Below are 8,439 nucleotides of genomic sequence, written 5' to 3'. Positions count from 1 at the left end.
TCAAGTTATTGAAATTAAAACCACAGAAAGCTGAGGGCACGCTGAGCCAGGAGAAAGCCCAGAGGTCTGGCTGCACCCTCCATAACAGCGACTCTGCAGGTACAAAGAGTGAGCTCCTCACCCAAGGGAGCGAGTCCCAGACTAAGTTGTATGGGTGTGCAGGCAGAGGCAAAGAAGGAAGGACTCTCAGTATAGGTTCCATGAGCAAGTCCATTGCAGGTGAAGGACCAGGGACAAAAAGCAGCTTTTATGGAGGGTCCAGGGATTTTATACTCAGGGAAAGAAAGGCGGGGACAAGCGTAACAGCCAATTGGGTAAAGCGATGGGGGTGGGATTAATGGGGAGGTAGCCAATGGGAGTAACTCATAGGAGGGATCACAGAGAACAACCAATGGGACATCAAGGAACACAGAACTTTCCAGAACGGATATATATTTAATTGAAAGGATAAATATCTATGGCCTTTTACATGAAACTGGAAGGGGAGAAGAGGAACCAATCAACTCAAAATAAGCAAATTAAGGAGCCCAGGGATTCTGGGGCTCGCCATCACCAAGGAGGTGATCACAGACGTTGGTGCCTGACCACCAGAGTTTGGATTCTGTTTTTCCCTCTGGGGTCATGGGGACCACAGCCACTCGCACCTCAACAGAAAGCTGCAATAATGTTTTAAGTCACTCTTCCCAGACAAGACCCGGGGTGGTGCTCTGCTCTGTGGATAGGGCCATTTGCTGTATCCTTATACTGCTGGTGTTCAATGTAAATAGGTGTTGGATGATGGTGCTTCTTCCTTAACTTTTTAAAGCCTCGTATAATTACCCAGGACATACTGATAAATGGAGACCCAATTTACTTCTGCAGCTACTTAAAGTGGGATGTTTTTAAAAGAACAAACATATTGTGTATCTTGGTGACTACAAGAAGTCAGAGGCTCAGTGGGAAATAATTTCAAACAACCTGCAAGAGCTCTAGCATTAAATGGGCATTTGTGTAAAGCACAGCTTTAAAACTCATTCTCCGTTTATTTGATTCGTAAGTGTATCAACAGGATAAGAAACCCAAGAAGAGAAAATAGCAGAAGTTTGGACTAGGAGTAGAGTATAATGCAAACCAAAAATACTTAGTTTTAACTTATAATTAGGAGATGTACTTTTAAACTATGCTATACACAGTACTGCTCTTTATAAAAAAAATATAAGCTGGAAAGAAGTGGTTGCTGAATCATGCTGGCTTTGTTGGCTGCTCAGAAATCCTGTTGGTTGCTGAATGCTACGAGGAGCTTACCAGGCACTGCGGAAGTGTGAAGGAGGATTATTGCTGTAATTGCACAGCACAGGCAGAGCACAGCTCCAAAGAGACTTTGAGCCTCTTGAGACTTCATCATCTGCAATTCCAGAGCCTGGAATCAGAGGCTGAATTAGGTGATTAATGCTGAGTCTGGAAATAGCTGGGCTGTATCACATGTGCTTGCTCAGTTCTTATCCTTCTCTATTTATTTTTGAATGCATAGTTCCCTGTGCAGAGCTTTGCCCTAAGCATTGGTCTAGGGATGTTTTCATGTCAGATTGCATTTTATATAGAAAATAGATTCCTAAACTCCACTATTGCACAGAATAAAGAGTGAAGCCATGGGTCTGCACTTCTAAACCTCAGGTGAACACAGGAAGAATTTAATTTCATTTTAAATCTTACAAATAAGTCAGTCTCACAAAGTTTTGAAGACAGATGTATGTATTTAGGTAATTGAGGTAATATAGGCTTGAGGCACCCAGTTCTTGATCTTTTAGGCCTGTTTCAGGCATTTTAGATTTTTTACTTATTTTTCAAGATATGTTTGCTCTGGAAAGTGCATTGAGTGTGTGGTCTGTGTGTCACTATTTCCATTTATGAAGTGAGACTCTGCAGACCTCAAGACCTGCTCTGCAAAGAGAGTGCCCCCATGCTGTGCTGGTGCTTTTGGTTTTAAGTCGGTACAGAAATAAGGCACATGAATAATAAACTAAATTTTCTATCTGCACATGAAATGCTCGTGCTCTTCAGCCCACTGCACACAGTTGGCCAATATTCAGAAAAGTGGAGTAAATTAGTAGCTGTTGACACTGGAGACGTTATCAAGAAGTTAATTCCCCTTAAACAGTGACGTCTCTTTGTATTCGTGTATCTCAGGCATTTGGGAGTTTGGTTAGGGATGTACCTAACAAGCAGGACAATGACCCCAAACAGTTCACACTGGTGTATCCATACTGTTATGACCCAGGATCTTCTCAGTGGTACTAATTTCTGGAAGTAATCATTAATTTCCTGTAGATTTTTGTGCTCAAAAATGCCATAAATCAAATTTGGCTTTTCTACTCTATACAAGCCACACTGTGCTGTACAGTGGTTACCTATTCTGAAGAGACACTTAATGGGCACAAGTCAGGCTGTTGATGCAAATATCTGATCCCACAGCCATTTTCATCACTGTTTGTGAAGCATAAAGCTGGATCAGTTAAATTTCACATATCCTGCATTTTCATCCTGTTCCTACCTGTAAGTGCCCAAGTTTGGCCTTAGCCTTACCATCTGACAACTGTGTCAGTGTTCAGGTCTGCACACAAGGGGTATCGAGTCACCTGCACAGATCCTTTCTTCCGAGGAGTTTAACTGATACATCCATCTGCTGTTGAACGTATGGCAACTTCATGGCAACTTTTTCCCCTCATACAGCTAGCATCCTAGTATATCTCTGTAATTCATGGTGTCAAATCCCTACCAATGCCCTGATCCAAAGGTGAAAGAGGCAGAGATCACTAGCTTAGTACCAAACTCTTTTCTTCCAAACATCTTCTCAAAAAACTTTTTGTCTCTGCTTAACAAACACTAAGATTTATGGCCGTTTCCAAAGGGAATTAAGAACATTTTATTGATTTTACTGTGTACTCACCAGTGAGCACTTCACCTGTTAGCAGAGCATACCCATTTCTAGGAAAATACAGGAGCTCACATTATGTACAACAAAGCAATTTGAAATAGGAAATAGACTGTACCCAATTGAAATTATAAAGATATTTAGTCAGGAAGAATGTAATTACCTAAGATGAAATTTGGCCAGGAGATGAAAGCTAATCTTATTCTATCCAGTGTCTACTTAACCTCATATCTTTATAGAGATATATTTAGAGATATGAAACTTATGAAAAATAGCTTATTATTCCCGTATCTCCCAGCATACATACACATGCACACAAACAATTTATTCTTTGATATAAGGATTTGCTCTTATTTACTTGGCAAAGTTGTTTTGTAATGTAAGATCAGGCAAGTTGCAAATATAAAATATATGGCAGATACACCATCAAAGAGTGCAGAAGCTGAAGAAGGAGCAAAGTGCAGGAGATAATGCAGAACTGAGCTGCAGTCTGGTGGAGCTGTCAGTCACTGAATCCTCTGCTAGAGAAAAGGTATCAGCTATTTACCCTCTCCTCATTTCCATAAGCATCTTTCTGCACCTCCTGACCCCTTGAATTTTCACAGACACTCTCCCAAAGCAGTGGAGTTTACCAGCTTACACCTACCCTCCTATGTACAAGTTACCACGTGGCAGGACAAGGGAGTCCTCTCACCATGGGAATGGACATCCTTCTGTTAAGGCAGCTAAGGCTCATTTCTATTTCCTCTCACTTCTAAAGCTTCTTCTATTTCCTTTGCAATTAAAGCATTGCTTCCTGTTGCACTTTCCCAAATGATTTAGACCCTTTTTGGATTTTGCTCCTCTCTGCAGCAGTGAGTCCCTGAGTTTCCCTACAGCATGGGATAACAATATGTACCTTGTTGTTAAAATGCGGTTCTAGCAATTACCCTTTCATTTTTAAAGTTTGATGCAGTACTAGTCCAACTGAGTTTTTTAGAAAAGAATGTCCTTTTGTAATTGTGAAATAAATTTGCATAGGAAAACTCTCATATATATGAGTGACTGTATTTACTCTATATTTCTGACTTCACAGCAGCCAGAATTAAGATGAAGGACTAGACATCATGTAAAAGCATTTCCAGCCACAGCTAATATCACCTATCTTCTATCATTGCATGGAAAAGCAGTAGAAACATAAAAAGAGAGTACAAACTTTGAATAACAAATTGATTTTTTCCTCAGATACTAATGGTTACAACAAGGAATAGCGAGAGAATATGCAAGTGTTATACAGTGTTACCTACAGCAACTGAGTGACTAAGATGCTTATTGTTATGTTAAGTAATCAAAAGTAGCTGCAGTCTTAAAAGAGTGGCAGATCAACCCTGCTTAGGCATATTTTTTAAAATGGGTGTTCATCAGCTGTTTTCTTGTAGGAGGAATCAATTAGTAGAACCAAATTGTAGCACTGAGTAGTACATCAGCAAAAATAGATGAAGCAATCACAGCATCAGCAACTGTCATCTTCTCCCTGGAGAAACAAAGGCAGGTTTTAGCATCTTCATGGCCTGCAAGGGACAGCATGGAAAGGAGTGCTAAGTGTGTTTTTCTATATGTCTTTTAGACTTTTGGTAGTAACACAGGAGAACTGAAATGTGATAGTAAATTGTATAAGCACCACTGGTTTTCTCACTGATTACTGGGTTAAAGTTTTCTGCAGTGCAATCAGAGAATTGTCAAGGAAGTTTTGATTACCCACTAAACTATATACTTAGCATGACAGTAATAAAACCCTGGTTAATTAAGGTGATTTCTCTTCCCCTCTTGACCTGACACCAATAACTCTCTAAAGCCTTCACAGGTTTGAGCAGAGCACTGCCATAAGGCCTTCCTTGTGTTATTGTACTACTGCTGCTGCATGGTGCAGGAACTTTCACCAAGAGGGAAGAGAATGGCACCCCAGGAGCCATCTCACACACCCAAATACCAACAGCTGCCCCAGGGACAGGAGCACGCAGCTGTACCAGAAATTGCTCTTGACCTCTGAGAGGCTTTGTGGGAGGACCACCCCTGACATGACACTCACTGGACACAAAGGACTATAGATGTGCAAGGTGATAACATGCCCTCATATCTGTTATTTACTTGAACCTAGTCATCTGTTCTGTGTTGCTGCCTGCCCCTAAGGTGCAGTCAGGCCCAAGACTGGTCAGACAAGGCAGGACCTGTCCCTGCCATGTGTTCTGAATCCCCTTTGTTCTAAGCGCGGGTAGAACTGAAAGTAACTCGGATTCCACCGAAGCAGAGTCCGATTGGCTGGGTACGCTGGGTCCGCCTCTAGTTCTCCCCTTTCCCTTCCCCCGAATAAAAGACGAGCCGAGCGGGCTCCTCCCCCTTGTGCGCTGGCTGCCCTTCTCCTGACGGCTTATGTGTGTCTCTGTCTCGGACCGAGAGCAATCTACTAGCAGGATTAAAGCACAGATCGAGGGCTGTATTTCTACCTCTTTGCTTTTGCTCGTGGTATCAGCTTTGCAGCTACCACTTGCCGCTTTTGGAGCTACTGAAGTGCTCGATCGCCCGTGCAGTCTCTCTAGGTAGCTCGGGGCTTTCTAAGGCACTCAACTATGAGCCTGGCCGGCCAAGTGTGCTGTGAGTATTTCCACAGTTCTGTGTGTATTTCCACAGTTCTGTGTTACACTCAGCCAGAGATGAGCAGTAGAGCAGTGACAGGACACACCAGTTCCAGGCATCTTACCGAACACGGCAAAGGTAGGCAGGGGAAAGGTTCTTCTTATGTGTCATTCAGTCCTATTGAAGGCCTACTCAGCACAGGTGAACCAGTGAATGTGAATGAAGATTTTAATTTGATGATTAATTAAAGTATCAGCTCATGATTTTCCATGCCATGTGTTAAATTGTTAGTCTTTGATACACAAAGGTGCTGTTGAAGCACAAACCTGTTGCTGGGTAGACTTAGAAAGGCTTAAGTCTTAATAAGAATTATAACATGAACCTGGTTTTTTTGCTGAGAAAGTTTTGGCACTACAAGTTCACATGGCCTATAAGTTACTTAGAAAACTTCTGAAGTTTGCAGTTGGGAAATCATTTGTTATACAACTACCTGTGTTTTCACGGGGGAATGGCAGGTTTTTACTAGATCTCGCTGGATACCTAGGCATGGTGGTAATGAGACAGACTGAAGTGCAGCAGTGCCTCTGATAAAATCATATTCTCCTCACAGGTATCTGGATTCAGGGAAGACCTCCACGGAGAATTAGGAAGTGAGCTGCTGGGATGGGCACAGGAGAAGGTTACCAGAGGCAAAGCTTGATGCAAGTGTACCCGAACTTACCCATGCAGCAATGCAGATCTGTAGGAGCTCTTCCCCATGGTAATGTAAGGTAGATTTGTTTTATGGAAGGATAAATAATCTCACATTTATCGTGAGACAAGACTATAACAAGGGCAACTACTGAAAAAAAAAAGATCCATTTTTATACATGTTTATCTTGTTACTGAAAATGCTGCGATGCTAGTACAAGCAGCAAAAGATAATGGAATATTTGTATTGTGTTTGTTTATCTAGCACAAACAAAATTGACAAACTCGTGCCAGGAAGATGGCTTTGTTTTGATAAATTATCCACAGAAACCTTGTTCTTTAAAGGTTGGCTGATCAGTCAAGGCTTTCTGTGTTTTTTTACAATATCTGCTGTGCATAGATATCTGCACAGTCACATCAGAGCTACCTCAATAGCCAAAGCATGCTCGCTCTTTGATGTTGCTACTTTTCACAGACTCCCCAAATCCTCCATAACAATTTAGAGCAATCATTGCTCTAACAGCAGTCTTCTTTATTACCAGCTTTGCATTTTGTAATTTCTAATTAATTTGTAGTTAATTTGCTATTGGTTCACAGCAGATGATGGCCAGCTCTGTTCCCCAAGCTCTGTTCAAAGAACAAGGCTGCAGTTCAGAGCCTCATCGCTTCCCTGGTAGGGGAGCTCCAGGCGCAAGGACCTCCACTGAGCTCTGCAGAGGCCTGGGATGTGTAACCACTTGAGAGATGAAGTCAGAGCTGACAGGGGAATGTAGAGGGGCATATTCATAGCACCTTATAAGTACCTAAGTTAAGTGGTATGTCTACCATGGCATCTAAGTTCAAGAGAATGTAAGAAATTGAGAGGATTTGCCCTGAGGGTTCAGCTCCTGGCTCCCTGCAGATGCCATGGGAAGAAAGTCTGTGATCCCTAAATCAGGCTGTTGTCAGCTCTGTGGCAGACTGAGCTGTCCACACTCCCTTGAGCTCAGGCATGGAAGTGGTCGGCCTCAGAGAGCTGCCTGCAGATGGAAAGGTGTCTGTGTTCAGGCCAAGAGCTCTCCAGCTCTTTTTTCTGTTTGCTTCAGTCCTGTTTGTGAACTAGGAGCCTGAACTTTGCTGGTGTGGATGTGACGTATTTATAACTCATGAGACAAAATTTGAGGTGTCCCTGCATGGAAGCTTGCATGAAACTCTTGCAAGGTGACAGATAAATAGCAGCCCAAACTGTCTTTTATTCTTTAAACAGAAGACAGCTGCCAGGAGGAAAAGCTGATGTCTTGGGTACTGCAAATCACAAGCAGATGTGGTTCTTCACTGATTGTCAACTGGTTCAACCTCTTCTGCTCATCTCCTAAGTGCCAGTAATGCCTTTGAAACCCAGACCCCATAGGAAATACATTTCTGCATAGCAAACAACTGGGAAAATTTATCCAAATTAACTGTAAGTCTCCAGCTGAGCTTTTGTTTTTTGACTATTGCTTTATCACACACAGCACAATGGCTTTATAGATAGGATGTGGTGAAACAGTATATTCATCTAGGGCCTGCACCATTCAGGTCTGAGTAGTTTATCCTACTGAATCTGTGCTGTGACTTGTATTGGCAAGACTGGACCAGAAATATGAGTCATGGTATGTAAAGCACAGTCTGCTTCAGAGTTACTGTAAGGTTGCATTTCTTGTGAGACTCTCCAAAGGGTAGAAATTAGAAGTATAGTCTTACTAACACTGGTAACTGTGCTTAGAAAATTTGGAAATATAAATGTATGTACAGTACATGCAAAGTATAAACAGGCTGTAAAACTATAGATAATGTAAATCCTGTTGTGGACTCCCAACTCCTTTGAATTATCTCCCCGGCCGTTTATAGCCATCCTTGCACTTCCTGCTTCTATAAGCAGCCCCTTTGTAACAAGGAAATGGTACAAATCTCAGAGAATAAGGCAATAACCTTGTGACTTCAGTTATTTGAAAAATATTACAACAAATTATTCTGTGTGCATGTTACCGATGTTGTGTTCTGGATACCATCCTTGTCCTGTAGTAAATGTTCTGCAGTATTGAGAAGGATTTTTTAAGAGTAGAAACATTAATTTTTTGATCAGGTGAGAGATTTTCAGAGGGCTAAAGTTTCACTAAAGCAGGTAGATTATCTGCTGTTTCTCCTGAGCGGGGGTGGAAAGTGCACAGCATGGATGACATGCTGTTTTTCTGTCTCACTGGGCA

The sequence above is a fragment of the Coloeus monedula genome (assembly GCF_965178545.1).
Source record: "Coloeus monedula genome assembly, chromosome: 2".
Taxonomy (NCBI): domain Eukaryota; kingdom Metazoa; phylum Chordata; class Aves; order Passeriformes; family Corvidae; genus Coloeus; species Coloeus monedula.
Note: the sequence above shows the minus strand (reverse complement) of the source record.